The 16,385-nt window shown below is 39.6% G+C and overlaps 1 long non-coding RNA gene across 1 annotated transcript in view; it reads left to right on the forward strand.

Annotated features, from left to right (window-relative positions):
- LOC130704735 (uncharacterized) overlaps positions 1-16,385 on the forward strand; it is a 209,692-nt gene that overhangs the window by 176,659 nt on the left and 16,648 nt on the right. Inside the window, exon 4 of the long non-coding RNA XR_009005175.1 lies at positions 3,863-3,939. This is a non-coding gene — a long non-coding RNA (uncharacterized LOC130704735). The remainder of the gene's footprint in view (positions 1-3,862; positions 3,940-16,385) is intronic.

Here is a 16,385-nt window from a genome sequence, read left to right on the forward strand (position 1 = left end):
AAAGTCACCCCCTATCTCTCACTGGTGCCCACATCTGGCCCATGGAAACAGTCATACATCTTGCCTCCAATAAGCTCTGGTAGCTTATGTTGTAACGATGCAATTCTCTCATTCATTCACGCTGCTCTCAGAGCAGCCTGCCAGAGTCACGCGCCCTTTAGATTTCTTAAGGTCTGAGCCATACACCAGACCCCTGGGCTACTCAAGGTCCAGAGAATCTGAGTAGACCTGGAGACTCTCCTTGCCCTAGGCTTAGCATGAAGGATAGGTCCTCCTTCTTCATGCTTATTGCGGGGAGTAGGGGCAAAACTGGGGATCCCAGCACATTTGGGATTGTTGTCCTAACTTTTTAAAGGCTAACAATAGATGTTCAGCTAAGAGTTGAAAAATACTGGTTTTTGACCACTTCCTCCTTTGTGGGTCCTGTAGGTGAGGACTATGCACCTCACTTTGTAGTGTGCTATCATTGCCTTGGGCTCTTAGCCAAAACTGAGACTTAAGTAGGTCCTTTAGTGCACTCTCTTATATAAGGAGATAAACATAACCAAGGAAATAAACAGAATACCAAGCACGATGGGCAAACACTATGAAATCTGGACCATAGTAAAAGAGGAAGTTAAGAGCTAACACTTAAGTAGGGGATAGAATTTCCTAATCATAAGTGGCACAATTCTAAAGAAGACCAATCAATTGTCTTTGCATCAGAACAAGTTGTAGAGGTGTAGGTTATCCAAGGAAGAAATGGAGAAAGTCTACGGAGAGATCCAGATTCCCACAAAAGAAGAGAGGAGGAAGCGAAACTAAAGAGGAATTATACTCTCAAACCAATTCAACTGTTCACAACGCAACCTCAAAAGTCCTTTGTTGGGGCTTCTCTGGTGGCACAGTGGTTGAGAATCTGCCTGCCAATGCAGGGGACACGGGTTCGAGCCCTGGTCTGGGAAGATCCCACATGCCGCGGAGCAACTGGGCCCGTGAGCCACAACTACTGAGCCTGCGCGTCTGGAGCCCGTGCTCCGCAACAAGAAAGGCCGCGATAGTGAGAGGCCCGCACACCGCGATGAAGAGTGGCCCCCGCTTGCCGCAACTAGAGAAAGCCCTCGCACAGAAACGAAGATCCAACACCGCCAAAAATAAATTAAAAAAAAAAAAAAAGTCCTTTGTATTTTAACTAGCAACATAGAAAAAGCAACCCAAATGTTAACAATAGTCATAACTAACACTTAAGAGAGTTTTGATTTTGTGCCAGGCATTTCTCTAAGTGAATTTGCATGTTCTAATTCATTTAACCCTCATAGCAGCCCTGTGAGGTGGGCATCATTACTATCCCACCTCCCACTTGACAGATGAGGAAACTGAGCCACAGAGACAGAAAGTAAGTTGCACCAGGTTATACAGCAAGCAAATGTCAGAGCTAAGATTTTAAACCAGGCAGTCAGGCCTCAAAGACTACTATTAATAATGACTCTAATGCTGTGGCTCTTTGAGATTGAAGTAACTTGATTATCATTTCATTTGTTTTTAAATCTATCCAGGAATTGTCTACAGCTATGAAAAGTTAAGTAAACAAAAATCTCCAAGTTTCAGCCAGTAGTTCCAGAGCTTATGACACTCTGATCAGTTTTCTAGAGGAATACAAAGATGGGTAAGATATAGCCTCAGTCCTCAAAGAACTTAGAGTTGAATTGAGGGTCAGATATGGATACGAAAGGGAAGATGTACATTGATTCCCACTGTAGTATAAGATTTTATAAGTACAATGAAGAGACTCAGCAGAGCACTATAACAGGGTGAGAGGAATACATATATATTTCCTTTAACCTTCATAACGCAAGGAAGCTATTATGATCCTCATTTTCTATGAGGATTTTTAAACAAGATTGCTTAATAACTTGCCCAAGTTGACAGGACTTTTGAGGAAGCAGAACTGAGATTCTCCCTGCATCCATGCAATGTCCAATCTCTTTCTCTACTTGCTGCACTGTGGGTAGGAGGGAGGCCATCTCAGTGGAGGAGAACAGCAAGAGCAAAGTAAGGGCAACAGTAAGGGATGAGGTTTTCAGGACAGTTGGGGATGAGAATGCATTGAGTTTGGGAACAGGAAGAAGGAGAGGAAGTCCAACAGGTAGGTGTGTCCGGACAGAGGCATTCTGTGGCCACAAGACTGAGGACTTGACGTGGCGAGCTACAGGGAACCACTGAAGCTGTATGGGCAGGGAGGCAACGTGCATCCAGAAGAAGTAAATGGGATAAGGTGGAGACTTGATTGGAGAAAGGGGAAGAAAGAGGCACAGAGATGGCTACTCCCACAGCCCAGTTCTTATAATGAACACTGGGTAAAAAAATAAAAAATCTGCAGCATCTCAGTAATAGTTAAGCTGTGCAAAGACTAAAGGCAAAGGATAAATACGTTATAAAGATGTAGCATTTGACAGAGGCAATAGGCATCCCTAGGGCTAAATCAGAAGCTGCAGAATAATAAATACTTGCTGTGTATCTAAGGTGGGACTGTGACATACATGTATGTCTTTGAGAATTGTAGCCCTACCTTGGTATAGACAAATGGAGGTCAGGGGAGCCCAAGAACTAGAATTTTCTATAAATTTTATTTAGAAACAGAAACATAGCAATAACAATTGGCTCCTTATTCTGTTTTTGTACATGGGTCAGCATTTGAGGTTCATCAGTTTAACACAGCGAAGGAAAAGATTGCATCTTGATGACAGGGACCAAGGGAGAGGCCCACAAGCTTGATTATACGTAGCACGTTTGATACACATGCTTGTTTGTGTCTTCTCCCCACCCAGAGCGTCTGGGGTCCTTGTGGACAGAGCCAGAGCCCTGTATTTCCTTCGTATCCTCCACAGGGCTGCAGGCGCAGCACGGGCTTCATAAATGCTTCTTTAAAGGGGAAAGTAAACCACACAGACAAAAAAGAAGGGAACAGCTAAAAGGACAGTATGACATTTTACAGCATGAGTAACACTTACATAAAAGGGTCTTACTCTCTTCTTGCCAGAAAAATGTCCAAAAATTCTCACTTACATACAATGAGGATATTCAGAGGTAAGACCATTTAATGGATTGGACCTGTGAGGAAACTGCAAATTCCCTGCCCCCCTTTCCAACAGAGGTGCACCTGAGGAATAGGAAGGGGGTGGGGGGCAGAGAATGAGAAAAAGAGTGGAAGAGAGTAAGACTTCTTTTTCTTCTTTGCATGGTACCCAAGTTGATCGAGGCAGAGAGAAGCAGACATTCCCAGCCTCACTGCAGATGCACCGTTGTCTCTCCCCAGTGCTCAGAAACTTCCTCTGCAAGGGTAGAAATACCATGATCCAGTTTCTTGTAGAGAGAATCATCACACAGATCTGGAGCTCTTCCAATGCCACATAACTTGTTAGATTCCTTCCCCAAAATGCCCACTTATCAACTGTCTTTCAGTTGGACATTATTTTTTGTAAGTCATGTTGTTGCCAATAAATGATTTCTCACATAGATTTACAGAAACATTTCTAAAAGTGACTGATGCCTTTGAATAATTATTCAATTCAGGAATATTCATGGAGTGCCTACTTTATGCCAAGTACTGTGCCAGGTGTTGAGAAACAAAACTATTTTAAGACTCAGTCCTTACCTACAAGTAATTGCCAGTTCAGCGGGGGAGACGGGCACACATCAGGTTAGCTATTCCATCATGTAGCAAGCACAGCATTTTCGATTTTCACAGATAATCATAAGCATAATCAGGAGAAACGCCTAATGTGATCTAGGTGGATTGGGGAAGACAGGAGGCCACGCAAGACTTCTAGAACTCTTGATTCCTGAACAGATCTTTAAAATGGTGGAATTTTTTTTTTTTCAGGAGAAAATGAAAGGAAGAGATGAGAGTGGAGCTGTATTACATGAAAGAGAAGACCATAAACAAAGAACAGCATAGAGGTAAGAAACAACATGGCTTCTGTGCCAAAGTACAAGTATTTCAGGGTTCCCAGAACAGTAATTATTGGACAGGGAGCAGGAGGGGAAAGACGCAGAGTCAAGTCAAGCCGCACACAGAGGATCCTGTGAGCTGTGCTAAGGAGCTGGGATCGTCTCCCATTAGGAGTGGACAGGGAGTCAATGAAGACTTTCAAACAGGTTAATGATATGATCCAGTTTGTTTTTGAATGAGCCCTTCCAGCAATTATCAGTGTGTGGGAAGTTCAAAGGGGACAAGAACGAAAGCAGCGAGGTTAGCCTCTGGGTAGTGGTTGAGGCTCCACAGGGTGTGAGTGGTGAGTAAAGGGATGGACAAGAGAGACTGGAGAAAAGTTTGAGGGAAAGCAGTGCAAACTGGTGATTAACCCTGATATTAAGCTAAGGAAGAGGGAGAGATCAAGACTTCCAGGTGGATGCTACAACCAAGGCTGCAAGAGAAGAGAATAGGAGGGGGAGAGAGCTGTTGAGTTAACTATCTGACATGTGTCTGAGGTGCCTCTGGAACATCTGAGTGGAAATATCCAGCAGGCAGTTGAATAAATGGATGTGAAGTTTGAGATAGATTAGATTCTAGAGCTATAATTTGGGAGTCAGTTAACCACTTCTGCTTGTGACCCACTTAAAATATCCTGCTTGCAAATGCTGTGCAAACTCACTCTCCTTAGTTGAAAAATGACATATGACTGGCTCACGTTGACATTATACTTAGTTCTCTCAGGGTTTGTGAGACTGTGATAATTTTAAAGAACATAAACTCTAAAAGAAACACCTATTAAAAAAAAAAAAGCAATTACTTTCTCATGTACTCATGAGAAGAAGAGACCCTAAGTATGCAATTTCCATGGAACTACCTTTGTTTCTCTAAAACTCAATGTCAAGTGGGGCTAATAATGCCTATATGTACTGACTACTTAGCTGGTTATTGATAGAATCAAGCTGAATAATCTGTTTTGAATAATCTCAAGCAGTAAAAAGGCTTTTGCTGTTGATAGACTTAAAAAATACTAAGAACTTTCTTTGTTTTCTTTTTAAAAAAATTTTTAAGTCTTTAATTTGTTACAATATTGCTTCTGTTTTTTTATGTTTTGGTTTTTTGGCTGTGAGGCATGTGGGGTCTTAGCTCCCTGACCAGGGATCAAGCCCACAAACCCTGCATTGGAAGCCTACGTCTTAACCACTGGACCGCCAGGGAAGTCCCAAAAGTTTTTTATTTTTGACTTGGGCATCTGGCTACTTATACATCCTTAATTTCTTTCAGAGACAACATGAGAATATTATATGAAAGAAACCAAAACTAGAAAAAGAAAGAAATCCATAGCAGTTTTATTTTTATGTATACAGAGGCCTATGCTTCATTAGGCAGTGAATGTATCGAATCTCCATTAAGTCATTGGTGACACTGGCTCTACAGCTCCAAATAGAGTCTGGTTTCTGTAACATCAGAGCACTGAACTAATTCAATTTTAAGGGCAAAATGCCAGGAGCTAGGAGGATTTGAAGGATAGGAAAAAGCATAATTAGATAAACTGCCAGACTTAAATATGAACAATCATTATGGTTGAGAATATGAGGGATGCAAACCTAGAAAAAACACCCTTCGCCATTGGGAAATCTGACTACACTGTTGTCCAAAGTTAAAGTCACGTGGAATGAAGTCATTGTCCCTTGGTTTCACTCAATCTCATCATGCACATCATCACCCAACTTGCCACTCTACAAAATGACCTCACTAATCTAGTTTTAATCGGCGTCTAATAGAGTTTTTATTTACCTATTTCATTTTTGCACTTGTTTAATACATCCAGTTCCTAGTGTGCCTTCTATGTCTTTCTACATCTGTGTCGTGTTAGCATGATACGACACTTTTAAGCTGCCCTTGGAGTGTTTCACAAAGGGTGTCCTGCAGAAGGTTCTCTCCTTGTGGAGCAAGAATGGCCGAGACAGGATTCTGTGGTCAAAAATGGGAGGGCTTCCCTGGTGGCGCAGTGGTTAGGAATCGGCCTGCCAATGCAGGGGACACAGGTTTGAGCCCTGGTCCGGGAAGATCCCACATGCTGCGGAGCAACTAAACCCGTGCACCACAACTACTGAGCCCGCGCATCACAACTACTGAGCCCTCGCACCACAACTACTGAAGCCTGCACACCTAGAGCCCATGCTCCGCAACAAGAGAAGCCACTGTGATAAGAAGCCCACGAACCACAACGAAGAGTAGCCCCCGCTTGCCGCAACTAGAGAAAGCCAGCGTGCAGCAACGAAGACCCAACACAGCCAAAAATAAATAAATTAATTTTAAAAAATGGGAAATACTCTACTCTGCATTTCCCTCTTGGAGATGCAGGATGAACACTAGCATAGTAAAGGATCTGCAAAAAAAGAAAACTGCTCAGCCTTTTAAATCTACCATTAAACTTATTTGATCATAGACCCTTTCTTCTGGAACAACTATAATAGCCTCAGAAGCCAGAGTCCAGTGACTCTACTCTGGAAAATAGCCCTAGAGGGTGGGTGGAGGATGGAAGCCTCACATCACACATTTATAAAAAGAACTGGATAAACGTTTTAATACAGTTCTGTCTGTTCTACCGTTTGTATCCATAGAACAGAGGAAAGATAACAAGCCTGAGTTTCAGCCCTGAATGTGTAGCACTGAGCGTATTTCGTATTTCACATCTCTTTTCCTCCTCATGGATAAGACGGGGTAATGTTGAGACTACGAGTCACTACATATTCAAGTACTCTGGGAAATAACAGATGTCATTTATTAAGTGCTTGCTGTGTGCCAGTATTATGCCAAACACTTTAAAACATCGCTTTTTAAATTCTCATAATGCCCAATTATTGACATAAGTTTATAAATTTTAAAACTGAGGCTTAGAGAAGGAAGTAACAAACCCAAAATCAAGCAGCTAAAAAAGACACCAGGAATTTAAAACCAGTCTGTTGGACTCCAGAACACAAGCTCCTAGCCACTCCTGATACCCAGGCTTAGTGGCTTAGTCAAGAGGCAACATAATTATTTAGGTATTCCATATATTTCACTTTGAAATGTCATCATGAAATCACTTATCCGAAAAGCTGTTCTGCGTCACTGGGGGAAAGAAGAGCAAGGCTTTGTCTGCCCAGCCTGACAGTGTCTGCTTTCCACTCCATCTCAGGAGAGACCAATGCCAAGCGAGCAGGAAAGGAGCAGGGTGAGGGTGGTAGAATTGGCCGTGGCAATGACGCTGCAGGTGCCACCGTGTCTCCGACATGAAATGAGCAGCATGTCAACACTGATCCTGAAATTTGTGAGCAAAGCACATTGTTTAAGGAGTCCCAATAAAACACAGGCATTTCATTTCAAAGCTGAAAGTGCCTTTTATTATCCCATAATCACTGGCCCACAAGGACTATAAAAGATGATTCCATCCATCTCATCTCTCTTTGCCACACCAAGGCCATGGTGGTGAGGGTAAAGCCAAGTGGGGGTTTGTTCTAGCAGTGAGAGTGGAGCTAGGAAGGATGAAAGGATTGTGTTTTTATCCATCAAATAATATTTGTTGAATGCCTACTCTTCTAGGCCTTAGGGATACCACAGAAAAAGAACCAAGTCATGAAATTTATATTTTTTGATAGATTGGATTATTGTCCTTAACAATAGGATTATTGCATCTAATTAGATCCCCACTGATTGTCAGGTGACTTGGCCTTGTTCCTGTGAGAGAAGCGTATATTCTACTTGCCTTTTTGACTTTGTGCTTCGTTACATGACATGCTTTGGCTAATGGAATATGAGCAGATGTGACTGTCACATCTGAGCAGAATTTTTAAATGAGATTTCCTGCTTTGGCTCTGCTTCCATTTATATTCCTGCCTTTCACCATAAGGACAGTTTATCCTAGAGAAAGAATGTTTTTTCAACTCAAGTCCTGAAGTGGAAGCCAGCCTAGCTGAGCCTGAGTGAGCTCAGAAGAACCAAGAAATGCTGCAGCCTATCCACAGCCGTCGTGTGACATAAGCAAGCGATGAATGTTCGTTGTTGCAAACAACTGGGGTGCTGGGGCCATTTGTTGCTGCAGCAAAACCTGACTGATACACATACTATTTTGGGGATACAACAATATGTACATATGTAATATGTCAAGTAGTAAAAGTTCTATACAATTAGTGATTCACTTTGTTATACAGCAGAAACTAACACACCATTGTAAAGCAATTATACTACAATAAAGATGTTAAAAAAAAAGTTCTATACAAAAAACTTCAGTAGAGTAAAGTGAAAAGAACAGATTTGGGAGTGGAGCTTGATATGTCATTAAGGTAGTAAGCAAAGGCCTCTCTGCCGGAGTTGCATTTGGGATTTTGTAATTTTTTTTTTTTTTTTTTGCTGTGCCTCACAGCTTGTGGGATCTCAGTTCCCCAACCAGGGATTGAACCCCGGGCCACGGCAGTGAAAGCCCAAAATCCTAACCACTAGGCCACCAGGGAACTCAGAGTTGCACTTGATCACAGACCTGAAGGAACAGAAGCCAAGAAATATGCAGGTAATTGTAAGAAAAACATTCCAGGCAGAGGGAGCATCAAAAGTAAAAAGTAAATTCCCAAAAGTAAAAGCTCTTTGGGGGATGAGGAGTATAGGGGATGAAGACAGTTTGCATAATTTTCAGATTCCAACAGGCTATCTAACTCTGGATTATTTATAATATCTGTAGATGTGAAGTGGAAACTGGAAGACATTATAGGATGGTAGGATTTTATTTCTGGAAAGCTCTTGGACATCCTCATCTCATATCCTCATTTTGTAAAAAAAGAAATTGCAACTCTGAGAAGTAAAGTTATTTGCTTAAAGTCATGCAAACAGGAAGATTTTGGATTAGAACCCAGGTTTCCCGACTTTAATTAAAGTTCAAGAGCATGTGTGCTTGCAGCTTGGCAATTGATCCGTGAAGAAATAGAACAGTCAGAGGCTGGGAGGAAGCAAGTGATGGTGCCTATACCAATATCTGAATTGACTAACACCAAACTTGAATTCCCCAAGACAAAGCTATGCTAGATACACCACTCAGTTGTCACCACTGACCCAATCATAGCTATTTTTAAGGTAACAGCACTTTTAAATGACTGAACAGTCCCAAAACATTTGGTTAGCTAGATCGCTACCTCTGCCATCAAAATATATTTATGGAGAATCAATATATAAACTTAAATTATAAGCACACTAGAAAAATATTGTTGATTCTAAAAATAATCTTGCAAGGGGAAGGTCTTTTAAAATATGATATAAAACCCTGAATCATAAAAGAAGCATTGACAGGTTCAATGATATACAAATTTTAAACATACGTATCAAAAGAAATTATAGTAAAGGCAGTAAAAATAAAATATGGGGAAAAAACATTTGCAACTCAGCTGACAGAAAAAAGAGCTACTTTGTTAACATAAAAGATACCTTTAAATTATGGTTAAGAAATAAACAAACAATAATAAAAAGGGCAAGGGACATGAATAGACAATTCATAAAAAAAAGAAATAAAATGCTCAAAAGGAGATGAAAAAGTGCTCATCCTCTCCCATAATCAAACAAAAAGAATATTAGAACATATAAAGAGAATTTTTTATATCTCACTGGCAAAACTTAAAAGCCTGAGGAGAGTCACTGGGGAGAATGCAGGCAGCCAGACACCTTCACACATTGCTGGTGGGAGAAGCCAGTAGCAGAATCATTTTGTAGAAAGCCTTGGCAAGATCCATAAAAATATAAAAGACATGTTCCTGTGGCCCAGCAACTCCACACATAAGAATATGAACTTGAATATTCATTCTCTGAGTAAATATTTAGTGAGTATTTTCTATGTACCAGTTTCTATACTGGGAGCTGGAGACCAGCAATGTACAGGGAAGTGTGATGAGATCTGCCAGAGGATGAGGGTTTGTCATGCAAGGAAACTGTCGGGACTTTGTACTAATGGAATAGGAATTAGAAAACCTAACTTTAGTTCTGCTTTTGTGGCCAAATTAATGCGATAACCTTGTACCTTAGTTTTTCTTTCAGTTAAAACAACAGGAATATGTTCTGGTATAATGTTATAAGTAATAATCCTAGTTATTACTTTAAAATGTATAGCTCAGAAATAACTAATTTTCTTGTCAACTGCATTATTATGAACTTTCATCAAATCTTTAACCATGGTCATTTTTAAGTCTTTTGTCATTTACAGACAGTTCTGGGTGTACTCTGATGATTTTGCAAATATGTTCCTATAAAAGAGTTTCATCTTCAAGAAATTCATGGAAAAGACTCTGACAAGTACAGGTTTCTGGTAACTGACTGTACTGCTGAACTGAATGAATAAGCATTTTCAGAACTCTAATGAAAAACTGATGAACTCATAAAAGTGCTAACAAAAGATCAAGATGAAAAAAAAGAAATTAATTACATGGGACTGAGTGAACTGATGAGGATGAGTATAATTTTTGTGACTTTCTGTCTGAATTAAAAAAAAAAAAAATCCCACAAGGACTCAGAGGAAAAGAATATACAAATCAATTTTCACTGCAAAGTAAAGGAGCTGTTACAGTGGAGGATTACTGGACTGAATGTCAATATTATGACATAGTATAAGTGTGTTTCATGTTTGGTAATTGCAATCATTGTTGCTTTTGTTGTGGTCATCCATGTACAAAAAAAAAAAAAAAAAAAAAAAAAAAAAAAACAACAGGATTTGAGTAGATTATAGCTTGGGTCCTATTGACCTCTAGAATGTTTATGACTTTAAAGTCCTCTCTGAGGTTTAAAGCAGAATCCACCTTTAGCTAATAGGGGAATGGGTATCCAGGTCTTGCTGACACCCCAGACTTCTCAGAATCCCGGAGGGGTGGGGATCAGTGCTTCACAATGGAGCACTTTCTGGATGGTCTTTTTAGAGCATAAATTCTACTTGATGGGAAATGATTTAAAACATCATGTATAGTAAAAAAAAAAAAAAAAATGTTATGAACAGAGCACAAAAATGACATCTATTTTTAAAATAACATAATATACATCACAAATTTTCTGTTTGCTGTTAAAGCCCGTTTCACTTACCTTAGTCATTGCGATAAATGAGTCAGGACTTGGTGGTTAGGATTATTTCAGTGGAAACCTTTCAGAAGTGCTGTTCTAATCCTATTGCTAGCTACTGGTCATAGAGTTGTATGTTGCCTTTTTGAAACCTTATTTTTAAAGTTTGATTCTGGCTAATTTCCCCCCTGAATTTTAGTTCCTCAAGAAGAGACTTCTAGCATCTCTTCACAGCGTAACCTTTATTCCAAACTGTTCTCATCCATGGAACAAAGTATATCTTGACATTTGGCCAGCAAGTGGTCACGGTTTTTAGGAAGCAACGTTTTCCCACAACAACTTGCTTCCCTCATCATTACGGTCCTGACATTCTCCTTATCAGGCAAAGATCCCAGAGTTCAGACACTTCGTAACAGGCCAGGACCCCTCAGAGTCCACAGGGGCTCCGTACAAGTTGGTTTTTTGTTCATATTTATTTTATTTTTCACAACTTGTTTTTTCATACAGATTTTCCATTTTGTTCAGTAGGCTGCATCCCCAGTGATTAAATTTCTTGCTCCATTAATTATGATTCATAAACCTTCCCTGTCTATTAAGATCATTTCCTTTGACACCCAAATCCCCTTTGTGTTCCAGTAGGGAGCTGGTCAAGGAAATAGAAACAGGAAGACTGCCATTTCAGCTGGCAGCCATGCAAATTTACTATTATCTTTGAGGTTTTAAAGGATGTGCTATGACTTCAGGGTATTATTGTCACCAATTGACAAGAGTATTTTAAACCTAGAGGAAATAATTTTTTTAGTAATAAATTTGTTGGCTGTTATTGTGCCAGCCTCTGTGAATATCCACTATTGTGTTTTATTCATCTTGAAAATGCTTTTGGTAGTATAAGGAATGTTTGGCTGGGCAAACACATAGACAACCAGAATGATTTCTACCATTTCTTAATAAAAACATTCTGCACACTCAGAAATCAATTTCTTATTTTAACAAAATGAAAAATGAGTTCTAGTTTTACTCTTTGTTTAATCTCCCTACATATCATTTTCTGATTAAAAAAATTCACATCTTTTCTTCATCTTATAAATAAACCTATCAACACTGAATCAGATTTGTCAACATTTTAAAATATTTCATTGCTTCTTTCAAACTTATTATTTGGAAGTATTATAATGAAGAAAAATGAAGTTTACTTCCTCCTGAGACCTTCTCCAACTTACTGTACACTCTCTTTTACCATCCTATGTTATATTCTGGCACAACAGGGCAATTCTCTAAGATAAAATTATATTCTTTTTTTTCTTGGTACCAGTTAAGGGTAGGTCCCTAAACATGGTAGCTTGGTTTTACCAATTTAAATGAAGTTATACATATACATTCTCGTCTCTGGCTCCTTTTACTGACACTGTTTTTATAAGATTCACGTATGGTGTACATCACTGAAGTTCATTCATTTTCATTATATTCATTACATTCATTGTGTGACTATACCAAAATTTTATCCATTCTACTGTTGATAGACATTTAGGCTGTTATTAGCTTTTGGCATTTAGTAACAATACTGCTATACATATTCTTGAAAAATGTATCCTAGTGCATATATGCCAGAGTTTCTCCAGGTTATACACACAGAAGTGGAATTGCTGGGCCATGAGTATGTGCATCTTCAACTTTACTAGGTCAGGCTAAACTGTTTTGCTAAGTGTTTATACCATTTTAACTCTTGCCAGCAGTGTATTACAGTTCCTATTGCTCCACACTCTCCTCAAGACTTAGCACTGTCAGACTTTAACTTGAATTTTAAAAGGCTGTAGCTCTGGTTATAACCACTGCAATAACCATAGCCCTGAAGCAGCAAGGCTGTGTGATGCTTACCTCTAAGATCACTTCACCCTCTCCAGAAAACTAACTCTCCCTCCCCTCCTCCTTGTTTCCTTTGCAAACTTGATCTCTATCTCCTACCAGGCTGGGCCACCCTCTGTCCAGATCCTCACTCCTTCTCTTCCCCCCTTTCCTTTCTTCTTTTCCTCCCACTATTGTTTCTAGAACCTTCTCTTCCATTGAACCTTCTTTTTCAATTAGCTCCTTTGCCTGACTCCATCTCATTTCAACAGCTACTATTTATTGTACTAATTATAGGCTTTGTTCTCTTTTTAATTTCAAGAGGCAGGTAAGTAGAGACCATTTCATGTCCCCCAAAATGTCTCTGGATTGGACATGCCGATCATGATGGTATCGCTCATATTCACTATCCTTCTAAGGGGAGTAGCCTCTGCCCACAACCCCTTAGGCTATTGTGGGATTTGAATTATGTGACTCATATGACTCCTTCTCTGGTCACAGCCCATTGAACTAAGTGTGGTAGTTGACCCAAAGTCAGTCAATCCATGAATAGCAGTCCATGACCTGGCCCTGTAAGAAAAGATGAACCAGGCCACTTTGATTCTTTCTCTAGGGAAAATGAGTTGAGAATGAGGACTTTATCAGTAGAAACAAAAGGTAGAGTTTATAAAAGTCATGGGGGTCCACATGCAAACCAGAGACATGGGGAAGAGAAACTATAAATAAGCAGACATTATACAAAAGAAAGAAGAGGGTAAGGGCGATTGGTGGTAGCAGGTGATTGAGAAGTAGACATTAACTATAGAGCCCAACTGTAGGACCACATGACCCATGCCAGTGGTCCCAGGAGCCCTTTGGACCTGGTTCTGGTTCCTGTAAGGCCAGGATGTGACTATATTCCTGGATGCCTATGAAGAATCTCTCTTGACTTCTGCCCTGTCTACAGCCCTCTGTTAAACATTTTCATTAACTGAGGTAAGTTGAGAAAATTCCCTCGGTATGCTACAAGCAAAGAGCTGATCTAGAAAAACTCTAAATTTGTTATATTTCTTCTCATGCGGGGCTCTTAACTGATGTTTCCCCTCAGTAGGCCCTTGGCCTTCAATGGAGGCTGACCTTCAAATGCACCTGCACACGACCCCTCTGCTCTTATAATTCACATTTGTCTCTCAGCACAGAAAGTTGTTATGTTCAGTTTGTTAAACGGGCCACCAGCTGTTAGGTTTTTACATTTTTATCCATAATTTTTATCAAGAGAAACTATTTTTACTGAAAACACTACCAGGAAGGATGTAGCACTGCATGTTCCCAAATGGGAGTTTTTGTGTCTTCACACATCTCTATGAAGGGCACCCTTGAAGCCAAAGGATAAAAATACAACAGCGAAGATAAGACATGGTAAAATTAAACACAACATATGATCCTGAGGGGATAGCAAGGATGGCTGCTTTTAAACTAACACACACCAGACACTGAATAATGGTTTTAGATGTAAAACTCCAGCCTCTCCCTGGTTTTAATCCAAAATAAGCATTCTCTAGGTTGGTACTAGGACCTTTTCCAAATATCTTCACCCTGACTATGAATTCTCACTAGTAACCCTGATGTTACAGATGAATTAGCCACTGAACTTTAATAATTCCATGGGAAGAGATCTTCAAGAAGAGATCCAATCAGCCAACAAAAAAGAATTATACAATCACAGAAGTTGTTCCACACTTGAGAAGGGATCAAGAGTTCAGCAAGTGAGGAAACAGGGTCATTGAGTTAAAGTGACGTACCTGGGGTCACATAGCTCTAGAGGAGCCAGGATCAAAAGCCAGATATTGTTTTCCTTTTCTTCAGAGCTTTGATGATTTATTTATACATTTTTCCAAAAACAAATTAATAAACCTCTGCAAAATCTTTACCTGACCTGTCAGTTTGAATCCCAGGGTATAGAGCCGTTATGATGTGTTATCTCAACATCAGTTTCCTCTAGTCATTGAGAGTAGCTTTGACTCTGCATCTTATGGAAGGCAAGTGAGCTGATGCAAAAGCAGGGCAAACACAGATCTAGGAAGACATTCAGGTCAGTAAGTATGAGAGGCAGAGAGGCATGAATGGGAGAAAAATGCCATCAGGGAAGATGAGGAGTGGTACACACACATTCTGGCCTACTTACTAATTTTTCTTAGGCCTTCTGTTGGCTAAACTGAAGTCAGTCTCATTTTCACTCTATGCTGATAGAAAAAAAAAATAGATGATGTAATTATAGAGGCACATGATTTTGTAAGATGTGGATGATGAAATTAGGAAAACCAAAATAAAATCCAAGTTTTGTGTTGCAGGAGATATAAAAGGAAATGAGAAAACATTCTTAATATAGAAGACCAAGAAGAGAATAAAGGAAAATAGTTTATAATCATTGGAAGGAGGAGAGTTTTTTCTTAATGCTTTAAAAAATTTTTTATGTTATTTAGAAAGCAGAAATTGTGGCAACTTGGGAAGATGAACAGGAAGCTTCTTTGCATAAGAAAGGAAAAATTCAGATTTCACATAGATACCCAAAGCAATCTTTTCAAAATGCAAATCTGATAATGTCTCTATTGTCCCCCACTGTTGTTAAAAGACCAAAATCCTAAATACGTATATGAGGCTTTGCCTCACATGGTTCCCTATGTACCTCTCTAGCCTCCTATTCGTATTCCATCAATTTCCTTCCTCCATCAGAATTTGCCCCCCAAGCCATGCTGATCATTGTGGCCATCAAATCCATCAAGAACCGTGTTCCTTCTCCCCCCAGGGCCTTTGTAAGTGCTCTTCCCTCTGCCTTAATCCTCCTCCCTCCACCTGAACCCTCACCTTCACCTAGTCAGCTCTTACTCATGCTTCATATCTCAGCCAACACATCAATTTCTCAGGAAAGGGTTCTCGAGTCCTCCTGACCCCAATCTGAGTCACATTTTTATGGCCTATGTATATTTCTTTTATACCAGTTATGATAGTTGTACGGTTACATTGTCATGGGATCATTTGAACTAGTCTATCTCCCCTACTACAAACTGCTGGGCAGTCCCCACTTCCCTTTCTGCTCACCACTGTTATCCTGAGTGACCAGGATAATATCTGCTACATACTTGTTCTGCCAATTAACGTTTGTTCAGTTAGTATTAAATGCAATGGATCACTTAAAAATAAAACCTGAGATCTATGTTTTCTTCCTGTAATATTTGCAATGGAACACAAAGTGAGAGTCATCAATCTTTTAACCTGCTGTGAGGTTAATGATTCCAGAAGAGCAACCAATAAGAATGAGGTTGGAAGGATTTATTCTTGGAAACTATATGAGATACCTCTCTTATAGAATTTATTGTGAAAATTAAATGAATTAATAAATAGAATAAGTAGAATAAGTAAATGCATCATTAAGTATAATATGTATAAAATATATAAAATAGTATCTAGGCCCACAGTAAAAATTGACTACATATATTATTGTTACCATTACTGTTTTGAAAATCAGCAGAAAATTCAACTTCCT

This window comes from Balaenoptera acutorostrata, chromosome 14, assembly GCF_949987535.1.
Source record: "Balaenoptera acutorostrata chromosome 14, mBalAcu1.1, whole genome shotgun sequence".
Classification (NCBI taxonomy): domain Eukaryota; kingdom Metazoa; phylum Chordata; class Mammalia; order Artiodactyla; family Balaenopteridae; genus Balaenoptera; species Balaenoptera acutorostrata.